This window comes from Dermacentor andersoni, chromosome 3 (genome assembly GCF_023375885.2).
Source record: "Dermacentor andersoni chromosome 3, qqDerAnde1_hic_scaffold, whole genome shotgun sequence".
NCBI lineage: Eukaryota > Metazoa > Arthropoda > Arachnida > Ixodida > Ixodidae > Dermacentor > Dermacentor andersoni.
In genome coordinates this window covers 143,877,764-143,902,039 of record NC_092816.1, presented here as the reverse complement: position 1 = coordinate 143,902,039, position 24,276 = coordinate 143,877,764, and the positions used below count along the sequence as shown (strand labels likewise).

At 45.6% G+C, this 24,276-nt stretch overlaps 1 protein-coding gene across 3 annotated transcripts in view; it reads left to right on the top strand.

The window, feature by feature from the left end:
* Positions 1–17,528: 17,528 nt before the first annotated feature.
* Positions 17,529–24,276, top strand: part of LOC126525109 (uncharacterized) — a 53,499-nt gene continuing 46,751 nt past the window's right edge. For 2 of the 3 annotated variants that reach the window (XM_050173167.3, XM_055067539.2), the window contains exon 1: positions 17,529–17,726. The gene's annotated coding sequence lies outside the window, so the exon portion shown is untranslated. The remainder of the gene's footprint in view (positions 17,727–24,276) is intronic. The other variant, XR_011893472.1, reaches the window with a different exon arrangement.

Below are 24,276 nucleotides of genomic sequence, written 5' to 3'. Positions count from 1 at the left end.
AGATAGTCATAACATTGTCATTGCCTCACACGCAGTTGGGTGATAGGCATAGCGGCTTATAGTTGAAAGAGACATGGTAGGTAATGCGTAAGATAGATAGCCAGTGGACCATTAGAGGAACAGAGTGGGTGGCAAGAGAACTAAGGGGAAGCGCAGTCGAGGACGGCAGAAAATTAGGTTGAGTGATTAAATTAGGAAATTTGCAGGCGCAATTTGGAATCAGTTGGCACAGGAAAGAGGCGACTGGAGATCACATGGAGCGGCCTTCGTCCTGCAGCTGACATAAAGATATGATGATGATGATTATTATGATGATGATGATGATGGGTAATTCACAAAAAAAAAAAGCTGACGTCAGCCAGTGTCTGGTTGATACAACCTTACTCTTCCTGACATAAATAACCTGACCCAACATATTTAACCAGAACTAAAACGCCTAATTACGTAACTAACCAGAGCTGAGTGAGAGCGTAACCTAGCATCTAAGCCGTTCTGCTGCTATGCTTAAAGAGAACCTTGACCTTTCAATGTAGTGAGCATCAAAAAGGGGGTGGGGGTTCAAAACTGGCTGACCCATCTCTAAGGCACGTCCCTAAATAATTTAGTCACAACTCGAAATCCTTGATACGAGTTGACCCGTTGGCGGGCGGCACAGCGATCACGTGTCGCGCTGCTTATCCTCGCTTGAGCAAGCGAGTGCGCTTCGCTGCCACCGATGACAAGAAAACCAATTGCATTTACATTTAGACGCGAAAAGATTGTATAGACGTTAATTGCGTTCACGAATTTACGTGCCTCATTACGATATAGCTGGGGCCAGATCGCCTAGTGGCTCCCAGCGGTATAGTGCAAGGGCAGACGAGGGTCGCATTTCAGGAATCGACGGCCGTTTGTGCGCAAGCGCGAGTACACACAGGTACGAGAGAAAACAATCTGGGGGCTTTTGGTCCCAAATTTACGTGTGGTCTCAGCTTGGACCGGTGCAACTGTATATGCTTGAAGCATCAGTAACAAAGGAGAGAAAACATGGCGACGCTTATCGTGCTGCAGCGGCTCGAGATTTCGGCCGAAGGGAAAGCGCCGCCTATACTAAACAAATAATGCCATTTTACGCACACATCTTCAACACTACTTAGCCAATGGACAATCATAAATTATTCATTTGTGCACCCTGGCACGCATTTGCCGGATGCGTGCTCCCGTACCCTTCGACAGCCGGTGTCAATTCATACAAAGATTACCGACAGTATTGAAACAAAATGCGCGTTCAGCAACGATCCGAATTTGCTAGAGAACCCATCTTTGCGCATAATTTGCATATAATGGTAACGGAAAGATCATGATAAGCCGAGTACCCCCTGCCGCCTCACCTAAAAAAAGAAGTTGCGAAGGTAGTCGGACATGTCTTCGAACATGTAACAATGTCCGTCATAACGAGATATTTTCGAATTGCACATTAATGAGCGACGGCAGAATCGGTTGTTAAATGTGCGGCGTTTCGCTTGATGAATCGAGCTAGCGTCCAACATGGTTCCGCGGTGCAAAGAATCTTGACACGTTCACAGAAAACACTAAAAGGCTGTTGCAGTTGCTTGGTGCCCTGATGACTCGTTGTCTCGCGGCAAATATTCACATGAGCTAGGTAACCTACAAAGGCAATGGAGCTTCACAAGGTTCATACGAGCGCGCTGAACACACGAAAACCCACACGCACGCCCACACGTCGCTACCTAAAGGGTTTTCAGACTCCCATGAGGACTTTCTAACCACTTGACCTGAAGCTCTGTCATGCCGTGCTTATACTTTGTCACTTATCAATGGCCGTGTAATGACGACGTAAGCCTTGTTTTCTCCGCCATGCAGGAGTAAAGTATTGGAGCACATGAGCACGTGCGCACTCTCACCTCCTCTGGTTTTTGCTTGCAGTGTGCGCTATCTGCCGACGCAAGCCGCTACCTTACGACGGAAACCACACGATTTTTCAAGTAGCAACATCCGCGTGCCTCTTTCATGCCTTGCTTGAGCCATAAAAACAAAAAAAAAAACCTCACGAAGAGCAGACACTCTCCTAAAGCCCAGCTGCCCAATTGACTACTGCTCCACTGGCGGCTGACGTGGCTAAGTGAACCTTGCTTCCCGTTTCGGTTTTGAGGACGCGCACTTTCATGGAAATTTCATTGCCACACATTCAGCGGAGCTCTCCTCTGCGCGATGTGCAGTTTCATAAAATGTGAAAATGTTAATTTTGCTGAATAAAATGGCGGTTGCGGGCTTTTTGACCGTTCTTCCATTGTTGTGTCACCAAGTAAGCAGCAGTAGTTTTCGCATGAAGCTCCTCCGGAGGCATTACCTGGAAAAAGGAAATTACAAGGATGTGCGATCTTGGTACTTGCAATTTAGAGGAATACCTGCTTGTAGAGGTGAAATGTGCGGAAGCGGGAATTGGCAACATTGCGAAAAAAAAGGTAACTCGCTTTTTCTTACATGGTGGAGAAAACACCAGACGCATCTCAAATGCCATACATAAATAACTACAAATACGTGTGATTTCAATTTGTATTCCGGGGTATTGGGCGCCAGTAACACGATTTAAAGAGAAGGCACGCCGTAGTGTGGGCTGCAGATTAATATCGATCACCTTGGATCCCTAAACGTGCACCCATTGCACGGGGCAAGGGCTTATTGTACTTCATCGCCATCGAAATGCGGCCGCCGCGGTCGCTATTTGCTCCCACGACCTCGCGCTTGCCAGCGCAATACCATTGCCGCTAAGCCACTGCAGCGGGTATTTCTGATTTCCATGCCTTTCCCCGTTAACTGGGCTTTCTTATTGCTATTTAAATTTAGTGCCGGGAGACTGCGCGTCTTCAACACCAGCTGGCCCCAGTCGACCTGGTGCGACACCATGTGGTGGCGACAACGCTAGTTCCCAGCCACACGCTCGTAGGATGCGTTTTACGCGCCCTCTAGACAAATGCTTGGGTACGAAGCGTGTTTCACTTGTTCAGACGGCGCAATGTTATAGGCACAAGTTCCTGGTTTTTGAGCTCATCGATGTTTTTGTGCGCTCTCCTGGCGCAAGGAACACACTCCCATGTTATTACTTCTGGCAATGGCCCGTAGCGTTCTCGATACGCGTCAGTACTGAAAGTTGTAGGGGGTTCCTAAAGAGAGTCACAAAATTGGTTCCGTAGGATTCAGTCAACGCGAGTCTAAAACAGCTCCACAGCGGACGACCTGTCTGATACTCCAACCTAACTATCGCTAGCTGCATGCTGGCCGGTGCGGCTAGCGTGCCCTGAAAGTAGCGAAATAAGCTATATAGTTTTAGGTGGGGGGAGGGGGCGCATGCCTAGAAAGCAGCACAAGCTTGTCCCACTAAGACTCAGTACACGAAAACAGCGCCACAGTGACTGACCTGTCTTTCGATAACTGCTTCACAGCTGTCGGATCGACAAGTGTGCCCTAGGATTAGATTGTTTAAGATGCAGCGTAGGCTGCCATACAAAATTCCTCACCATGCCGTTGTCAAATACCACAGTGGTGCTGCGTCGCAGAGCATCAGGGACGCAAAAACACCCCGAGAAAACAGTTTGAAGCTTGAAGTTTATTTGTGGAAAAAGCTAAAAAGTGAAGTTTGTACCTGCTGCACGGTAAAAAAGAAAAATTACAGTACGCCTAACCGCCGACCACTCACATGTGCAGCTGCTCTAGCTCGCTTCTCTAAGTAACGAGAGGAAAAATATACAACTTCTTCTATATGAAAAGCTTTTCGGTTTAGCTGGTACAAATAAAAAAAACACCCCGCATTGCACAAACATGCGAATAAAAAAAAAACAGGAACAGTGCAACACAGGACGAGCGAGTAAACAGGACTGACCACTGACTAGCAAGCAAATGCTTTATTTGCAGAAGCAGCATATAAAGACAACATGAATATGACAAAGAACATAAAAAAAGGATAACAAGGATAAGAGTCAGCTATCCTTCATAAACTTCTCTAGTCAAAGGAATCACTTTCCACAAGGACATCTGTGAGATTTATATTTGCTTATGGCGGCCAATTCTTACTCGTTTTGCCGTTAACATTGTATTCTCATCAAACGCTTGCTTTCTTTATTACCTGACAACAAATACATGTTGGCCACTGATTGACCGCCCTTACTGCAATTTTATTCATAGAAAACGAGCATGATAGAAATTCAAAATACTAAGGGTAAAGTGTAGGTATTCATGTAATGTGCATATGAGACCTACTCTTTACAAACAACCTCATATTTTGCACTTCGCCACACCCAGGTTTCGCAATACTACATATTCAAACACGGCGTTGGGGGCTCCATGTTCTTGTAGCGTCGCGGATGGTGACCATACGTGTCTATATATGTGTATTTATAAGTGATTTGGCAGACTGATCGACTCATTCATACAATGGCATTGTGCCCTTTGTGTACTCTGCCTTATATAGTGTGTGACTCCGCATAAAAGATCACTTTATGATCAGCTCATTGTATTGTCTCTTTCCTCTGTCCCATCAAGTTTATTCAAGTTTATTCATCAGCGATGCCAATGTGTATCAATCAACGATGTCAGAATTGTATACAAAGATGGTACTACACAGGCAGCCCCAAAGTTAGAAACTGTCAGGGGGACTCCCGTACCCGGACAAAATAAAAAAAAAATCGAGAAATAGATCTAGTATTGGTTAAGGTGCCTTTAGAGATAACTTGAAAAAACTAAGGAACAGTGCAAAAAACAAGAAAATATAAAGATGTATAACAAGACAAAAATTGCAAGGAAAACTTCTGTATTGGACAAGCAATGTGAGTTTACAAAACAATAAAAATAGGAGTAATATAACATGTAGTATTATAGCTAAATCAATTATTATTACCATCACAAAAGTCAATTGCTAGAATGAAGACAGTTGCTGCAAAAATATTGCTTAGCTTGCTTCTTGAATACATGCTCTGTGGAATACGACCGCACTCGGTCGCCAAAGGGTAATTTTGTGTTTCTTGTTCAGCCGCGGTTCTATCAATGTTTGTCGTCTGTAGCGCATCCTAAACGCCATTGATTCTGAAAGAAATGTTGTATATATATATATATGTGTGTGTGTGGGGGGGGGGGGGGGTGAGAATGTTGGTGAGCTGGGAAACGCGGCAGTTTGAGCGGGTCCCCATGTAAACGGCACGCCCTCATTCAGATGCTCAGTAAGCGGTCGGGAAATCACTGCGACGTCTTTAACACAGCGTCGGAAGTAGGAGCAGAGTCCTACAAAACTTCGGACGTCTTTGACAGACTGAGTACAGGAAAAGACGTGGCAGTACGAATTTTCTCCGAGTCTTGTTGCATACCGGAAGCGTCAGCGAGGTGGCCCAGCACTGTAATCGGCCGATGACCAAAGTGACACTTCGATGAATGTAGTTGCAGCCCAGCCTCGCGGAAGACTTGGAGAGCAGCTGATAAACGCTCAAGGTGTGTCTCAAATGCAGGTGAAAATACGGGAATGTCGTGTAGGTAGCAGAGGCATGCTGACCATTGGAACCCTTGATGCAAAGAGTCCACCATACGTTCGAACGTTGCTGGGGCGTTGTATAGACCGAATGGCATATCTTTAAATTCATATAAGCCACCAGGGGTGACGAACGCGGCCTTTTCTCGGTCCTTTCCATGCACAGAAATTTGCCAATAACCAGAACGAAGGTCTATTGATGAAAAGTATTTGGCATCGTGGAGACAATCGAGGGCGCCGCAATGCGAGGCAAGGGTAGATGTCTTTCTTGGTAATGCGGTTTAGATGACGATAATCTACGCAGAAACGCCATGTGTCATCTTTCTTTTTAACAAGCACCATGGGCGACGCTCAAGGGCTCGACGAAGGTTCAACAATTCCTTCGGCAAGCATCTTGTTCACTTCATCTTGAATAACCTTACGTTCTGAAGCAGAAACTTGATATGGCCGGCGGTGAATAGGACTGGCATCACAAGTATTTAGGTCATGCTTAACAATTGAAGTCTGGCCCAATTGGCGGTCGTTGAGGTCCAAGATGTTTTGGTAGGAACCCGAAAGGCGGCACAGAGCTGCTGCTTGTTCAGGCAATAGTTCCGCAGCAATCATGGGGCGAAATGTTGCGTCAAGGCAAATAGCATCCTATGGACATGGAGGCCTGAGTAGGAGGCGTGAGAACCTTCCTCAGTCGACCATGCAGGTTACAACTCATTATGGACACCTGGGCTCCAGTATCTATTAACGCCGTCAAAGCGAAACCGTCGACGAGAACTTCAAGTAAAATCTGATTCGTTGGGAGCGTCAATGGAGGATTTCTACACGACGGAGATAATGCAGCACGACCCCCAGGAGCTGCATGGTCTAGTTTTCCATCCGGGAGAGTCCATAATTCGTCGGCGATGAACAGCGGCGTGGCTGGGGCGACGGGGACCGGCGACACCGAGGCGATGGCGAGCGAGCACGACGACTGCCATCGACGGAAACGTCACAGGTAGGAGGCATACGGCGAAGCGAGCAACGGCCCGGGTAGGCATATGGGCGAGGAGACGAAGAAAAGAAGCTCGAATACGACGACGACCACGAAGTGCGGCAGTCGCGTGCGACGTGGCCAATGCGGAGGCAACGGAAGCAAGTGGGCTTGCAACCGGAGTTCTCTACCGGTAGGGTTGCGGTATCTGGGAAGGGAATACAGATCCTTGTGAGGCGTAGCTGTCGGTCACTCGTCAGGTCGGGAGACGGAGCAGGCAGCTGGAAAATTGAGGTTGGCAAATTCTTGCCGCACAACCGCCTGAATGAGAGAGATCGCTGGGGCTGGTTGGTCAATGATGGGGTCAAGTGGGCGTGCAAGGTACAGCGCAGGAGTTGTAGCCTCGAGCTTGTGGCGAACAATACGGGTGATGCGCTAACTCAAGGGTGGTGAAGCGGTAACGTCGATGCACGTCACAGCCGTGTTAGGGAGCCGGGAGAACTGTGCAGTGACGCGACGGCTTTTGGCGAGCTCAAAGCGGCGGCATTCATTGACAATGACGTCGATGGTGGACACATTGTTGAAGACCAACAAGTTGGACGCGTCGTCCGCGATCCCCTTAAGTACGTGGCCGAATCTGTCAAACTCTGCCATCTTGTCTTCGACTTTCCGTCAAAGAGCGAGCAGGTTTTGTATGTACGAGACATACTATTCAGTAGAAGACTGAACGCGGGTAGCAATCTCTTTTCTAGCAGCCAGCTGCCGACAGGTGGGATCTCCAAAGAGGTCGGTGAGCTTCTTTTGAAAGCGTCCCAGCTAGAGATCTCGTCCTCGTCGGTCTGGAACCAGACATGCGGAGTTCCTTCCAAGTAGAATAGGACATTCGCTAGCATAATGGTAGGGTCCCAGCATTTGTTCTGGCTTACACGCTCATACAGGGTGAGCCAGTCCTCAACGTCGACAATATCTTGGCCGGAAAATATGTCAGGATCGCGGGGATTGGTAACGGTAACGAAGGCTGCAGTCGGGGTCGCAGGAATAGAAGGAGACGAGGTGTCGTCACCGGGAGCCACGCGGAAAGAAGGACGGTGCGGCCAGTGCGGAGCTCCGGGGCGAGGACGGGCAATGAAGGATTAAACGATGTTTCGCGAAGGAAGGATTGAGGCTAGAGACTATGTACAAAGTATATTTGCAAGGGCTAATTGCAGTGCACGCCAGTTCAGCGGACAGCTCGAGAGCCAGAGAGCGTTCGCCGTCTTCGTCGGGGCGCCCGCGTGCATCGGCTACAATAAACACGCAATATGCATGTATCAATATATATATATATATATATATATATATATATATATATATATATATATATATATATATATATATGTTACAATACTAGCCTAGCAGACGGGCATGAACAATTTCTTTTCCCTACATAAATACATGTGCGAGCTACACAAAGAATGAAAAAACAGCAACGTTCAACAAAATACAAAAGATAAGGTAGATAAGGTATACAACAGAACACTAAATAAAGCAGAATGAAATGAACAACAACCGGGGCATATCATAGACAAAGCAAAAACGTGAAATATTTGGGAACAAACAAGTGCATACATTTTTTTCTAGGTACTGTTAGTTTAACATAAAGAGAATATGGAACAAACATGAGAAGTCGTCAATAATCTCTTGTGATGAGCTCCAGTTGTGAAACGAACAGGGTTAAAGAGTTTGTCGTTGTTAATGACGAGTTAAGTTCATTCCATTCTCTGATTACCCGAGGAAAGAATGGAGAATATATATATATATATATATATATATATATATATATATATATATATATATATATATATATATATATATATATATATATATATTGAGATAATACGAAGCCAAGAAACACTGACACTAAGGACAACGCAGGGGAATGTACTTGTGCTTAATAAAGGAAACAAAAAACGATCAATTAATAGCAAATTGAGGATGAAATTGAAGTGGATTTTTTACGCACTTTCCTTTCCCTTGATTTATTGTTTCTTTATTTCGCTTATTAAGCCCAAGTAATTTCCCATATGTTGTCCTTGGTGTCACTGTTTGTTGGCTTCTATCATATGACTAATAAAAACTGGGCCATTCGCTCAACTACCGTTCAACTTGTTTAATAGATAGATAGATAGATAGATAGATAGATAGATAGATAGATAGATAGATAGATAGATAGATAGATAGATAGATAGATAGATAGATAGATAGATAGATAGATAGATAGATAGATAGATAGATAGATAGATAGATAGATAGATACGCGTTGGGCTTCATGCTCGCGACTGTTTGTTGCTACACAAGTTGTCTATACAGTGTCATACTCTAGTACTTTGCTTTATTTTTTGCCTGGTAAGAAATATTCACACTAATTAAAATAGGTACCATCATGAAGCTTGTGCGGGTAGATTCCGATAATATGGTTTCAAGTTGCCGGATTACCAGCCAAGTTAAAAACTGACATACATTTATCAGCATAATATATCCAAACACTTCTTAATATTCTACGGAAGCCACCACTGATATAGAGTATAAACACATACCAGCTTGCAAATAGGTGCTAGGGCAGTTTCCTAAATGCCTAGATCACACAATCATAAACCGTGATGTCCTACTGTTGCTACTGATCTGCTACTGATGCTACTAATTTGATACACTCTACCTTAGTTCTTGGTTGTGATGACATTGCCAACCCACACGGCAAAATTTTGATATGGTACATCAGAGTGCCAAAAATGAACGGTGATTTGCTGGAGAGGACAAGTGTCCAATACGCATGTGGTCTAGATTCCGTGATCAATATTTAAGGGCCTCAGATCTTGGTCTCGCACGTCGCATGATCGATGTTCAAGTTATTTTAAGCCTTTTGCTTAGGGTATGCGTACGGGCGGGGACAAAATATTCTGCTCCATGTATGTGATTGGCAGAATACCGGCCAGCGAAATCTCATGACATCCGGTAACTCGTAAATGCAGCAATTATTGAAATTTTGGAAGCCGCATTTCAACAGCCAAAAATTACCGCAAGGCGGGCTTCTGCAGCCTTGGTGGCACGTGTTTAAATAAATTGACGAGCGATGAACCAGTGCCACCACCTTTTACAATGCGTGCCTACTAAATTTCCGGGACCCAACGGGTATTGCGTAGAACATCGCCCACGTGAGACAGTTAGCATCTATTTATAATTCATCAATCGTTTTAAGGGTGAAACCGTAGAGCGCCTTGAGGCAATTTCCGAGTGTGTAAATATGGCTGCCTATAAAGTTTGACAAATCCTGTCATGCGAGTTTTAGCCTGTCCTCAAAATATCTCTCTACCATTTTGCGAGGCGCTTCTATTGTCTACAACATACTGTCCTCGCCTATATAGCCAAATGTTAACGTCCTGTCAACCTGCTCACGCGAACTCCTTCGAATGTGTCTTTTTAAACAAAAGCATTTCTAGGCTCATGGTGAAGTTTGTGCTAGCAGACCTAACTACAGGAGTGTCCGCCGAAGCGTCATCAAGCCATAGGAAGAAAGGTTAGAGAGAGATTAAAGAAATCAAACGGATTAATAGTGACAGTTAGTGAATGATAACGTTATAGTAGAGATTGGCACTGGTTAATAATGATTAGTAATGAGTATCAATTACTTGTAATGACCACTAATGACTCCGAAATGACCTATATGTCTAACGACGGCTTGCAATGACCACTATTCATACAAATGACTAAGAATGCTTACTAGTGTGCAGTAATGACTAATAATGACTGAAATGACTTGTAATGATTAGTAATGAGTATGAGATGACCAATATTTCTAACGGCAACTTGTAACGACTACAATTGATTAGAAATGACTAAAAATGCTCAGTAATGACTAGTAATGACTGATAATGGCTGAAATTACTTGTAATGGCAACTGACGACTACGATGTGACCAACATGTCTAACGATGGCGTGTATAGAGACCACAATTGATTACAAATGAGTAAATATGCTTAGCAGTGAGCACTAATGATTAATAGTGACTGAAATTGTAATGATAGTAATGAATACTAAAGAACAATATGTGTAACGAATAATTGTAACGACTACAATTGATTATAAATGACTAAGCATGCTTACTAATGAGACGAATGATAAGAGGAGGAAAAGTAGGCTTTCGCCCTTCAGTTCTTAAGAGAGAGCTTAAGAGTCCCTGCATTTTTTTTCGTTCGAGGTAATTCTGACGGCAGCTGTAGGCTGCAGGGTAACGCTACGGTAACGGAAGTCTATTGGAAAGGAGGGGCGACGCTCTCAACATCGCCATTTACGCCTGCAGGTGCCATATTTTTCAAAAATGATTGTTGCGTCGATAGCACATGGCCCTAATAAAATCAACGTAGCGCGCCAGGAACTAGAGATGGGCACCAGACAGAAGATAAGAGCGCATGGGCACGACGAAGCAATGAAGACGGCAAAGCGTACAGCTGCTAACTCTATCGCACCGGTCTGGCGATCGCCACAATTATTTGTGCCGCTCTATTCTGTCGATTTTCAGGAACTTGATTTGCAGAATTCGGTTCATTCATACGAGAAAGCGTAACCAGCCAGGAGGCGCTGCACCAGTTTCCGCGTGCAACTAAAGTATGCTGTCGCCGTCTGGTAGAGATGCCACGTAAGCTCTACAACATTAAGAAAGATAACTGACGGGCGCCTGAACCAACGTTTCCTATAGCACGAGGCGTCCAGCTAAGCTCCTTCCATGGGTGTGCGCGCTGCCAGGAACACATCAGCATACCCATTGCAGAAGGCATGTCCTCAGTCAGGTCAGGAGTCAGCCATGTGTGCCTGAAGACGAGCGGTAAACATGCTGATGCGAAATCGCAGTCTGTGCTGCTGAAAACAGTTTCGTGCACCCGCCGGACTGGGTTTTACAGGGATGCTGTTTACATGCCATGTTACAGAGCTGGTTGCCCCAAAGTGAGCCTCTGCTTGAAGCGACGGATATAGAGTGAGTGGTGAGTCTTGGTGCATGTCTCATGAGAAAAGACAGAGGAAACAGTTTCCTCTTGAGTGCCCTGTCTGGAAATTAAAAAGCGGGTCCTCGCGTGGCGGTAGTAGTTATTGATTGATCGCTTGTTATTGTGTCATGACCAAACGACGCTGTTCTCTGTGAGACTTTGCAAACCTCTTTGAATTCATGGTGCAATCCTTGCATTTCCGGAATCAATGGACGCAAATAGTAGCAATCGAAGAGGAAGGTAGAAAGCGAAATCACTCTCATAAGCGTTGAAATTCTCGCTTGGTCCTTCGCTGTTACGTATTGGTACGACAGCAGCGCGGACATTATTTATACGTAATTGCTCTTATACCAACAAGTATAATGCACCTAACTTTGTGTGATTCCGTTTGCGTGGAATATGAACAAACTCATGCTTTGTAGAGGCTCAGTGTATACCTGTTGCCTGAGTTAACCGATAGCAGGCCCTAATTATCCATTTTTTGAAACATTCCTATTTCTCTGCGCTAAAAAGTTGACTTTACACAGATTTGAGCATTGTGCAAGCGCAGTAGAAGCGACGCCTATTTTGTGCAGCGGAAATCTCAAGCTCGCTCTGTCTAAATATAAACAATACAGAACTCATGGAAGATGACAGTTCAGGAAGGCTGGTGATGGATGTAAATTACTGGAACAAGGACGTGGCTTATTTTGCGTTTTGACACTCACTCACACGTCCAAGTAGTGAACTTTGTGCATTGATTTCATGCATCACGCGCATTCGATGCTGAGATATGACCAGGGTTCAATATTAAAGTAAAGCTTTCCTTGCCTAATGCCCCGGCGTATTGCGTAGGCTGGCGACTTGCGGTCAGCCGCGTCCACCTTACGCAAACCCAGCTGTTCGACCACCAATGTTATGCCTTTGATCGCACCTGTCTTGTGCCAAACTAATCCATAAATCATAGCATGCAAGCAAAACATAATTTGTCGGCTCATAGGCTTCTTTAAAGCACACAGATCTACCTGTTTAACAATATCACGTGAGAGACAGGGTAAGTTTTCATAATTTTGCTGCGTACTTGGGCTACGGGATTCTTTAATCACTGGGCGTACACGACACTAGATATAGACACACTCGGATGCAACGGGTATAAAAGGCCGTGCAGGGAATGCTTAAATGTATTGTAGGTGTGCCTTTGTTCTCTTACATACACCTGTGGTGCGAGCACCATATATAGCCGTCGTTCTCGTGACATTGCCGTATTCACGTCTCACAATGTGACTCCGCTCGATGGGGTTGTAGCATTTGACAACATATAGCTTGCGAATGGCGCAATGTATAAATTTAAACGTTGCCTGGCGTCAAAGTTGTGACCTGTGCTGTGCATAAATGTGAACATTGGAAATGGTTGCATGCTGCAAAGGAATAAAAGTAAATGCGATTGTAGGCATCGCTTGCAGCTGTACAGTATAAACTAACCCGCTCCGCTAAACTTTTGTTTTACATAGATTCCAATGTGTGCGGTAGCTCTACGCATTTTTTGTATTTTCACAAAGCCTACTGACAAAATTAGCTATTTCGCGTTTTATCTGACACGAAAGCGCCTTTGCATAACACCCGGGAAACCACGGTCCTGTTCGAAATATTCTGTGCTTGCAACTTTCTTATTCGAAAACAACTCATGAGGTGCACTTCGTGCGTCTTACACCACCATATACATCTTAATCTTCATTTATTGTTTACTTCAATGCAAGTAAAGACACAGCACGGAATGTTTCGAACGACTTTCAGATATAGATGACATGGACGAAAATCTTTAAATTGACAGGGGAGAAGGTAATATTTGCGCACGCATATAGCAGCGGCTACAGCTGCTCTTTCAAAAGAGTGATACAATCTGATATAAAGTTTTGTATTCCTGTCGACACTGTATGGTAGGCGAAGGATCAGAGGAAGAGTTATTTCACACGGAATGGTATTATCACATAATACTCGAAACAGCAACGCGACGGTCAATGAAGCTTTCTTTTTCGAACAATGCGAACAAATTTTTTTAGCACGACGATAATAAAATGGTTGAGAGGGTAACAAATGTATGATACACAGGTGCCTTTTAAAGCAGGCTTTTACTGCGCTTCATGACAGAGGAATATCTTTTCAAGGTGTGACTTAACACGTGCGATTTTTTTGGCGTGATAACACCGATTAATAGTCATCGTTTAGCCGTTGTTTGTTTGTTCTTTTTGTTTTCTTATCACAGTTAATGACGCTTGTATAAGTAGGACATGTCGGGTTTCTAAAATCTTCAGCCATTCGAATAAACGCTAAATTGCAAGCCGCTTCCCAAGAATATGCACCCGATGCCCCACGTCCGGAGACGCAACAAACGGACAAGCGACCTTCAAAAGAAGTTTGCCAGCTGCAACGAGGTGGTGTACGTAGACGTGGTGTATGGCGGTTCTTAGTTGGTGGAGCGATTTGTCTGGTTAATTCCGATAACGAACGAGACTCTAGCCTATTAAATAGGTGCGGCGTTCCCTGCACCTTACAACCTTCTTAGACGGACAAGCGGCTCCTAGCCGCACGAAACAGAGCAATAACAGGTATGTGATGCCCTTATATGTCCGGAGCCGCAGGCACGCTACACTGAAGGAAGCAGCGTGTCATTATTCCTGTCTGAAAAAAACTGAGTAAACCGTGGAACTTCTTTCGGGATTGGGATATGGGCTTGCAATAGTTCCCTTGAGCGAGGAATTCCCAGTAAGCGCGAGTCATAAGCTAGCGTTGATTACGTCCCTGCCCTTTGTACACAGCGCCCGTCGCTACTACCGATTGAATGATTTAGTGAGGTCTTCGGACCGATGTCCTGCGTGGTCTTTCGTTTGCGCCGGTCTACGTAGGCGCCGCGCGCTATGGGGAGCGGAGAAGAGCACACGCGATCACGGTTGTAGACCGCACAGGTATGTATGTGCCTCGCGAGCGCTACGGTGACCCCGGGACACACGGAGATGGCCGAAGAAGCCGCATAACCCTAGCACTCGCCGCGGTGCCCAACTCTGCAGTCGTGATCAGCGACTCGCAGGCGGCAATCCGCGGCTTCGCGCGCGGCCGCGTCTGCCGGGAAGCGGGCCGCATACTGAAAATTTTTGACGATGGCGACTCTACATCGCTCTCGCAACCCCAAAATTCTATGGTCTTCTTCCTCTAGCCCCGGCACATACCGACGTCCCGCTAGCGGGCAACGAGGCAGCCCACGCCATGGCTCGAGGTCGTACACGCCGAGCCGCCGCAGAATAGGTGGCCGCCGCCTCCGTCCCCGAGAGCTGGGCATCGGCTCAGCCGGATCGGGACACTAAGACAAAAATGCAGTAATGAGAATTACAATAGGTGTGTGCCGATCGCCTGACCACGTTCAGAGACCTCACCCAATTCTAGAGACTCGAAATACACACATCCCCGCCACCGCACGATAAATTAAACACGAAATATGCCGTAACCTTATGCTTGCTCCAAACACACACATATCCCAGCCCCGCCATCTTACATCACTGCTACCCGGGCATATACCCAACTGATGCGTGTAAAGCGTGCGGACAGAGAGCAATGCTACGACACATGCTCTGGGAATGTGCCGACAACAACGATACTGAAACCACCTCCGTTCGCGACGCGTCCACAACCGCGGCCAGCGTGCAGGAAGCCTCGAGCTCACTTCTTCCCGACGCCGACTTAGTGCGAGGGCCACCGGGGAGATCTTCTCCATCGGCGTCGCCACCGCTGGGTGGCGGCTCTCAAAGGTTCGCAATCTGAAGACCAGCTCTCGGCCGTCCGCCAAAGATGCCGCCCGAGTCCTAGGACTTCGAGCCGCCACCTGAGCTCACTACAACAAATACTGCCGGACTATTTTAATAAAGTTCCTTCTTCTTCTGCAAGTAGTGCCGTAGCCTGTCTTTTCTTGTGTCTTAGACTGTGTCCTAGTATTTAGTGCTCTGAATTTAGCCATGCTTCCTCCACCCGGAAGTCTGATAGCAGATTTCAGCTTAGATGCCTCGCAATAATTAATTCTTTGCTCGTGAGGCTACCCATGCGACCATCCAACATACGCACAGCGGGAAGTATTCACCTCGTAATGAGTGCAAAGGAGGTGCGATGTTCAGGACTTCCCTGCTTTTTCTTTGAGACATATTATTGTCGGTACAGTGGCACGGTGCAATGAACAGTTCGCTGGTGGACAGCAATGCTTGCCAGGTGCTTCGCCGTTACGAACTAAAGGCCCGTTTATAGTCCGACGTTATCGGCGCGCGGGCGAGCGTCGTTCGCGGTCAGTCACGCTACGTCGGTTGCGCTGCGCCAGCCGAGATGCCATCCCCTCTATACTTCAACGCGCGCGCCGTAGGCTGCTATCTTCGGAGCATGCGCAGATCGTTCGCCAAGTCGCGCGCCGTCCGCAAAAGCCGTCAGCGGAGTTGTGTTGGCGCCTTTTTCTTCGCGCGCAATGCATTGTGGGTCGACGCGGTTGGCGGCGCCGGCGCGCGAATGGAGCAGGAGCCAAATATGCGCCGAGCTCGTCGGGGCGCGCTGGCAGCCGCCGGTTACGTCGGCGCTGCAGTGCGTCGGACTATAGAAAGAGTTGTTTTCGCCAACGTAACGTAGCGCGCGCGCGTTACGTCGGACTATAAACGGCCCTTAAGGGCAAAAGCGTGCTACCTGAAGTGCTCTTACACATGTTCCGCTTGTGCGACACCGCCAGGGACACGGGATTACACAATGCCATAAATAACACAGTTTGTGTGTGCCACACGCTTGGCCGGATAGGGTGAGACTAGGTGCCTTCTCGCGAGTGCGTACGGTTGGTATATTTCTTCGCATTACCGAGGATGTTGGCAAGTGCGCTGGACCTTCAATAAAGCGGGCTTCTTTACGACTGATCTCCTGCATACAGCTTTTTTTTTACAGTGACGCTGTTTATGGTTAGGATCTGGAATAAAGCTAGCCCGTGATCGTTGACAAAAACAGATCATAATTTTGGGCATCCTGGTGATAGTGCATGAAGGGTCCACGCTCAATTGCACATACTCATGCCGGCTAGGGGACCTGTAACGCGCCCTTGAACTACCCTTTTCACACGTGGGACACAAAGAGGGTCCCAGGCACAAGGCGAACAGATGTTTTTGAAAAAAATATTTACGCAGCTTTTTCGAACAGGATTATTAAAAAATTCTAGGGGCCAGCCGCGCAAACGCGCTAGTGCCACTGCTCGCGCGTTCGTCGTCGTCTTCTTCCATGGCTGGCTCCGCTGAGGAAACAATTATCATCATAAGAAATAGCTCGAGTGTCGTCGCTTTTCACTGCTGGCTCCGTTAACGGTCGTCATTCCAGCGTAGAATTTCACATCTCTTCTGTTGTTGCAGTTGGGAGGCCGCGTTTGCGAGGCTTTGAGCCATCGGTAAAAGGAGTATGAAGCATTCATTGTCTTACGTGACGGACACATTATTTACAAAGGTGATGCGCGAATGTGTTTACGTACCTATATCGCCACGATGACCTCAGATTAGAACAGTAAATGTGTTTGTACTTTTGTTCAATTTTCTGGGTCATCTCTGCGTCCTGCACTAAACAGCTTCGCTGGTGTTCCATATTCACATAGTCAAAGGAATCTTAATTTTTTTTATTCTAAAATATAGCTGACCCACTGCTTATCCCAATAATTATGTCCACAGTAAAAGAAGTGACTAATAATTTGGCTTCTTTTAAAGATTGCATTCTTGTGGCACTCGCGAGGAAGTTTCATGCTCATCGCTGTTTAAGTGCCACTACGAATAAACGTCCCTCACGCGGAAGTTTCACACGCATCGCTGTTTAAGTGCCACCACGAATCAGTGACCGACAATCATTGCTATCACCACCCGTTATCAGTTGGCCATCTGTAAACCCTTGCTCTGCCGCAAAGAGATTTTCTAGCCGTCTCAGCGTCCCGCGGGTACTAGCAGCCGATAACCCTCAAGCACAGAGCCCTCGACGAAGATAAGTGTTTCCTTAGCAACATTTGTGCATTGGTATATGTATTTCTGTGGTAAGTCGGTAGCCACTGGGCCGTTCGCATTGTCAGACGACGGCTCCACAGGCGAGCAGCCGGTGGAATAGAAGAGGACACGGTTGCCCCGAACAAGTTCGAGCTGCATGGATATAATCACAATTACTGCTGCTTTTTTGATAGTTGCCATCAATACGAGCGCCAGACCGAAAAGTAAGTGCTTGGGTCGTAGAACTAATGAAATTATTCGGCATAAGATGTGCATTTCAATTCTAGACGCTGTTTTCGCGCGTATAGTTAATGCTTATGAGAGCACACACTACATTTTTTTTTCTCTAACGAGTCTGTAACGTACTTTCCAGACATAAATTTATGCTTGGTGTATACGAATGAAATATTTGGCCATCAGATATGAAAGCACACTAAATGCATCTGCAATATTTATTTATTTATTCATAGATGCATACTGTATATCCCAATAGTGATTTACAGGAGGGCAAAAAGAGACTGATATTTTAGTACAAGGCAAAAAATAAATGAAACATTATACAACCAAATGTTGCGCAATTGACGGCAGTAAGGCATACAAGAAAATCTACAAAAGTAAATTGCAGAGACAAAATGACATTGACATATTCTTTTACGGGGACAAAGGCAAAAACTTAACCCCGTTTTAAAAATGCGACGCGATCAAATCGCTTCCAAGTAATTTAGAGACACGAGCTAAAGTTGTGCTGCTCGTAATGGAGAGGATCAGGTTATTCCATTCTCTGATCGCTTGGGGAAAAAGCGAGAATTTGAGTGCATCTTTGTGGCATTTCTAAGAAGCAAGGATATTGCAGTGTTCCTGGCGGCTAGTTCTTGTTGTTCATTGCTTAATATAACAGAACTTGTCTATATTTAGGTGGTTGTGTATTAGTTGGTACATTACCTTTAAGCGTGCCCATTTAGCCTGGCTTTTTGTGTTCAGTAATCCGGCTTTCTTAAGCAGTTCTGTGGGCGAACCTGTTTAATTAAATTATTAAAAATGTCGATAAGCGCTTTTCTTTGAACTCCTTCGAGCTTGTTGGTTGTCTTCTTTTGTGTGTATGGAAACCAAGCAGTGTTTGCGTAGTCCAGGATGGGTCTGATAAGTGCAATATATGCCAGTAACTTTGTGTCTGGTCTTGCTAGCTGTAATCGTCTTCTTAGAAAAAAAAAAGAACAGCCTTTTTAGTGCAGGTGGCCTGATGTATTGAATATGTGAATTCCATCGTAGATGTTGTGACAATATGACACACACGGCTTTATGCTTCTTAACTTTACACAGGTTACTTGAGTTTATGGTGTAATTAAAGTTGGATTAATGTATTTTTCTAGTTATGGATAACAGAGCGGAATTTTTTTTCGTTGATGTGCATTTGCCAGTAACTTCACCACACTGAAGCATCCTCTAAGGCTGTACTAAGGTGATGTGGTCATCATGGGAATTTATTTGGTTGTGCAGAATGCAGTCGTCTGCAAACAACCTGCATCCGACATTAACAGATGAAGGCAGATCGTTCACAAAAAGAAAGAATAATACTTGCACCAAAACGCTGCCCTGCGGTACACCAGAGGTCACCGCTACGACTGAGGATTTCACATGATTTAATTCTACGAAATACGATCTGTCTCTGAGGAAGTTATTGCTCCAGTCAAGAATGTGTCCAAGATAAAGCAAAGTTTTAGAATAAGTTTGTTTATTTATATTTTATTTACAGAATACTGCACACTGGATCGGTCCAAGCAGGAGAGCGTACATACATTTGTTAGTAAGCACTATGCCTTAGGATCAGCAACAATGTTGAAGTTACAATTCGCATCCAGAAAATGTAATAACAAAACTAAACAAGGTTACAATGCAAATACACTTTGTGAGAGTACATGCCCCAAACACAGGTACATAGACAAGGGAGCCCACTATGCACAGTTAATAAGCAATCATAATTTCTAACCACATATACATACACATATATATATATATATATATATATATATATATATATATATATATATGTTATGCAACTCCCGATCAAAACGTATTACAGTATTCTCCGGATATTGTAATGTTCATGCAAGGAAACTGTAGACATGTCCACGATAGCTTATGGAAACAAATGCACATATTGCAATTACCAAAACGAGTACTGGATATACTGACAAACTGCGTAATATCGCGATACCATAAAGGGCTAGTCTGGTGTCTAAGTTTAAATTGGCAGGTGAAGTTTCTTTCGTTAACGTAAAAGTAATACAGCGTGTCGCACTTCTGCATGTGATAATGAATACACAGTGGACCTGGATTCTATTCGTCGCAATTTGCTTAGGCACATAAAATAAGAAGTCTTGGTCAAAGTTTACTACCATGTCTGTGGTATACCATGGACTATGACACTTCCGCATGAGGTTATTTATACATCTTCATTGTCAGGTACAGAAAAAGACATTCGTCCATTTACCTAGTCCGTCCGGAACCGCCATATTATTTCATTTCTCAGCGCGGTGGTCACACAAGCAGGCAGACGCAGTAAAATTTAGAGCACTGTGTTACATAAGTCGCCTAGCAGTTTTCCGTACTCTTACAGCACATTAATTCAATTTGAAAGAAAGAGGCTTTCGTAATGGATAATGCGCTACAAAGACCACGGCTGTTTATCTTTTCTCAGCCCTCTCCGAAATCAGTTCACTGACCATACCGCATTAACAGCCTTCACTTCTCAAATGTGTAGGATTTACGATACTGAGCGGAATACCATTAGGCATGAACAAGTACACTGGATACACGAAGCGCTGACTTCCAAGTACAATTTTACTTATATATCTGCCGAGCGGTTCACCACAATGTATAGTGAAATTGTGTTATAGCAATTTCTTCAAATCTCCATTGTTCTCGCCAAGTCAAGCAAAGCTACCGACGTAACCGTTTGTGGAGTATGTGCTCGACTATACGCTGGACTATTTCTCATTTTATATAATTAAATATGATTTCGTTCATTAGTGGCTGCTATTCGGAAGGCTATTGTGCAATTGTTTTCAGAGCCAACGGTCTTATTTGGGCAGGTCGTCATCATCTAGCATACACTTGCGCTATATTTTGAAGCCATGAGGTAGTGATTAGGGCGCCAGTCTTGGAATCAGGAGGTCACTCGTCGAAATCACAGCATCACCAGAAGCCCGTTGGTGAAATTGGCACAACTCTCTCTCCAGCTAGCGGCAAGGCCCCAATTGATTGGACGCACACTTGGAGCTGCCGACAACTCCGCAGCGTCCATCTTCAAACCGCATTAAAGTAGTCCTGTACCACTTGGTGAAAAAAAACACATTCAGTGTGTAGCATACAATGATCTGACCACCACAGTCAAGTTTTCATATAGCCTCTTTTCGAACACATGCCTTCTCATCGCACGTATTGAAACTGCCGGCACCTTGCATATGTCGTCATACGCAAGGTTCTCGTAGCTGCTAGTGGCCGATAACTGAATTCAGCCAAGAAGGGTGTTTGGATCAGTGTCATCTTCCCTCTTTTACTGTGCGTAGTTATTGAAGCAAATAACTAAACACGCTGAAGCAAGGAAACATCTGCGTCTTGAACTCAAATAAAAATTATACACTTTTATAAAAAGCCCACTATCGGCTGCACACACTCGACTGCACTCGCCCACGTAAGAAGGATACCTTGTCAACATTGCTCATCGGTGTCTTGCCTTAAGGTCTTACTAATTCCGATTAGTCTTGAACACTCAGCTTGCCTTGGATCACGCAAAACTCAAGCCGAGTACGCTATGGCTGCCTCGCCTCATGACAAATGGCGGTCATCATCTGCAAGGGAGGCGTGCCAGCTCCCGCTCACTGCCGGCCAACGTTGCTGCCAGCCGCTCCCAGCAGACATCGCCTAATGTAGACACATTTTCAGGCATCGGCTAGCACTGAACTATTGAAACCACCCTAAAGAATTATAAATTTCGATTTTTATGAGGTCCTTTCTTGGCAGACCTTACCTGCTCGTTGCCTTGGTGCCTTACTTCCCACTTCAATTGCTGCTTCTGAAGCCAACTTTGTTACAGCCTAGTTACTGTTTCATTCATTACCTCTATGTCATCTTCATCTCTGTTCTAAGGTGGTATAATTGTTTGCAAGTACCAGCCTCAAATGGTCTGCTATAACCCCCTCACTAGGTGTAGATTGACCTGTTTCTTCATGATCAATTTTACTATTCTTCTTTTTAAATTGAGGTGAATCCTTCATCTCACTAACCTATGATCACTGCACTTTACGTTACTTAACACTTCTACATCCTGCACTTTTCTGGGATCAGAAAAAAGTATGAAGTCAATTTCATTTCTTGCTTCGCCATTAGGGCTTTTCCAGGTCCACTTTTTGTTTCTCCGTATCTTGAAAAAGGTGTTCCTCATAAGAAGCTTATTCCTTTTCGCGAATTTCGCCAACATCACTCAACGAGTGTTCCGAGAATCGGCGCCAATCGCTTGTTCAACAGCCTGCTCTTCCCCCACTTCTGCTTTAAAGTCGCCCATTGCTACAGTATACTGAGTTTGTACTTTTCTTTTAGAACTGAGCTTGAACAGCACAAATAAAACAAAGACGCGAGGAAAAAATACCGCAGACAAGCGCTGACTGCCAACAGCGACGGGGCGAGCGACGTGGCTAATGCCGAGCCAACGGAAGCAAATGGGCTTGTCGTCCGGAGTTCTCCACTCGAAAAGGTTGCGGTGTCTGGGAGGGGAATACAGATCGCTGTGAGGCGTAGCTACTGTCACCAGTCGGGCGTCAGGTCGGGAGACGGAGCAGGCTGCAGGAAAACCTAAGTATTCAAATTCTTGCCGCACAACTGCCTGAATGAGAGAGGTCGCTGGGCCTGGTTGGTCAATGGTGGGGTCAAGTGTGGCTCGATGGAACGGCGCAGGACTTGTAGCCTCGAGTGCGCGGCAAACAATACGTGTGAAGTGCTCGTTCAAGGGTGGTGAAGCGGTAAGGTCAACGCAAGACGACGTCGCTGCCGCGTTAGGGAGCCGGGAGAATCGTGGAATTACGCGCCGGCTTAGGGCGAGCTCAAAGCGGCGGCATTTTTCAACAATGACATTGATGGTGGAGACATTGTTGAAGACGAACAAGTTGAACACGTCGTCCGCGATCCCTTCGAGTACGTGGCCGACTTTGTCAACCTCGGCCATTTTCTCGTCGACTTTCCGGCAAGGAGCAAGCACAACTTGTATGTACGTGACATACCATTCACTAGAAGATATAACTCGAGTGGCAAGCTCTTGTCTAGCAGTCAGCTTCGGGCCGGTGGGATTTCCAAAGAGGTCGTTCAGCTTTTCCTTGAAAGCATCCAAGCTAGAGATCTCGTCCTCGTGCGTCCGGAACCAGACACGAGGAGTTCCACCCAAACAGAATAGGACATTCGCTAGCGTAATGGTAGCGTCCCAGCAGTTGTCTCGGCTAACACGCTCATACAGGGTGAGCCAGTCCTCAGCCTCGGCATTATCTTGGCCGTATAATATGCGAGCATCGCGGGGTTTGGTTACCGTAATGTGCGTTGCTGTCGGGGCCGGAGGAGCAGAAGCATCTGAGGTAACGTCACCGGGAGCGATGGCCGAAATTAGGACGGTGCAGCCGCTGCGGAGCTCCGTGGCGAGGACGAGGAATGGCACCCTTCACTAAAATGTCACGGGACCGAAGGAGTAGGCACTGGAGACAATTTACAAGGTATATTTACAAAGGATAACTGAAGCGCTGGCCGGTTCAGCCGACAACTCGAGAGCCAGAGAGCGTTCGTCGTCTTCATCGGGGCGCCCACGTGCATCGTCCACAAGAAACACGCAGTATGCATGTATCAGTATATTAGCATCACCACCACCATTAGCATCGTATCGTGCTACTTGTCTTGTGATGTGAAATGCGTGCCGAGTAGCGCCTATACTTGCGCCGTTTGTATTGCAGATGCATAGATAGTGGTACAAGGTACAAACGGAAGTTTTGAAGAAGAAAAAGAAGTGTAGGTAGATATATCACTATTTATTTATTGAATAACATGTATGGTGTACCTGAATAACTCAAGCAGGTTAGGTGACTATTTGTCCCTGTGCCGTTTCAAAGGGAATGCTATAAAATCATAATAATCATCAGTAGCATCGCGTCATGCCATGCGACACGCGATGAGACATGCGCGCCACGTAGCCTTAATACATACAAACTTTGCATTGTAGTTCTGTTATATTACAACAAGTGACCCGGCATGTAGCAGTTGCACATAGCAGTTGCATGCTGAATGTAGCTGGACGTGGTTTACATAGCACGCTAGGTGGCTATTTGTCACCACCTCTTCAAAAGGTCTGCGAAAAACCATCACGAGCATCATCATCAGCAACAGCCATGTACCGTGCCAAGGGATGTGATATGTGCTCCACGTAGTCTGTGTGCCTGTGTTTACTCTTCGGTACACATTATGTAGTGCGCATTTATTATGTAGCATTCGCATGTTTGCAGATGATTGGTTAATATACTGCAAAGTTACTAACACATCTGGCCACACACTCATCCAGAACGATCTCAATAATGTACAAGAATGGTGTAATCGCTGGCTAATGAACCTAACTCCAACAAATGTAAACTCGCGTCTTTCACTCGCAACCCTAACCCCCTCACATTTACCTATTCCATTGCTGATGTTCCAATAGACTCAGTCCAATCATTTAAATACCTCGGTGTCATCCTATCTTGTGAT